This window comes from Entamoeba invadens, assembly GCF_000330505.1.
Source record: "Entamoeba invadens IP1 unplaced genomic scaffold scaff_1105074725839, whole genome shotgun sequence".
In the NCBI taxonomy this organism is placed as follows: domain Eukaryota; phylum Evosea; order Mastigamoebida; family Endamoebidae; genus Entamoeba; species Entamoeba invadens.
In genome coordinates, this window is record NW_004443523.1 from 4,689 (window position 1) to 5,660 (window position 972).

A 972-nucleotide genomic window follows, 5' to 3' on the forward strand; every position below is an offset into this window, starting at 1 on the left:
AGGTGTCCCGATTTTTTGCATTGATTTTGTTTATTATTTTTGGGATCGTTTTTTTTGTAATAAATTCACTTATTTTTTCCAAGTAAAAAAGAGAAAAACAGTCTTCAAAAAATATTTTTTTACTTGAAGAATTTTTAAGCATTAAAAAATTCCATATAAAATTTGAAATAACGGGATTTTTGTTTCATAAAAACATGTGAATTATCCCAAAAGTGCATTTTAGTACAAAAGCAAATAAACTTAATGTCAAATTTTTTCATTATCAAACATTTTAATAATTAATGAAATATTCACAAAACAAAAGCTTAGTTCGAAGATTAGTATGCTTAGTAGTGTTGTCACAAAAACAATAAAAATAACAAAATGATTTGATAACTTATCTTTGTTGGGTTTTATAAAGTCGACATTCTTTTTGAGCATTTCAGTGAGAACATCTTTTTTAAAATATCCAATAACAAAACAATATTGTTATTTTGTATTATTTTTCTAGTGTTGCCCTTTGACAATTTTGACTTATGCCTGTCAAAATTATCAAACATTTGCTGTAATTTTTGGTGTTTTTGGAACTCTTTATTTCATTATTTTTTATTCAGAGAAGATAACCACATGTTTGTTTTTAATTGAAAATATTTTTTTAACGAAAGTAATTATCAGTTAAAACTCGACACAAACAACACCATCCCAATTCACTTAAACGTTAATTGTTGTGCTTTTAGGTCAACAATGCTGTGTATATGTTGCGAAGTATCGATTTATGGTCAAATCAAATAACGGGATCGGGTTTTTTGGAAAAAGATGGCTAATATTCCGATATTTTCCCGAATATGTACGAAAATAATTGAACGGGATTGGTATTTTTTTCAAAATAAAGTCGGTACTTTCGATTTTTTGTTTTTTGTTTTTTTAGGAAAAAACAAAAATAAAAAACGGGACTTTAGGAAGTTCTAAAAATATGACAGTACCGACTTTTGA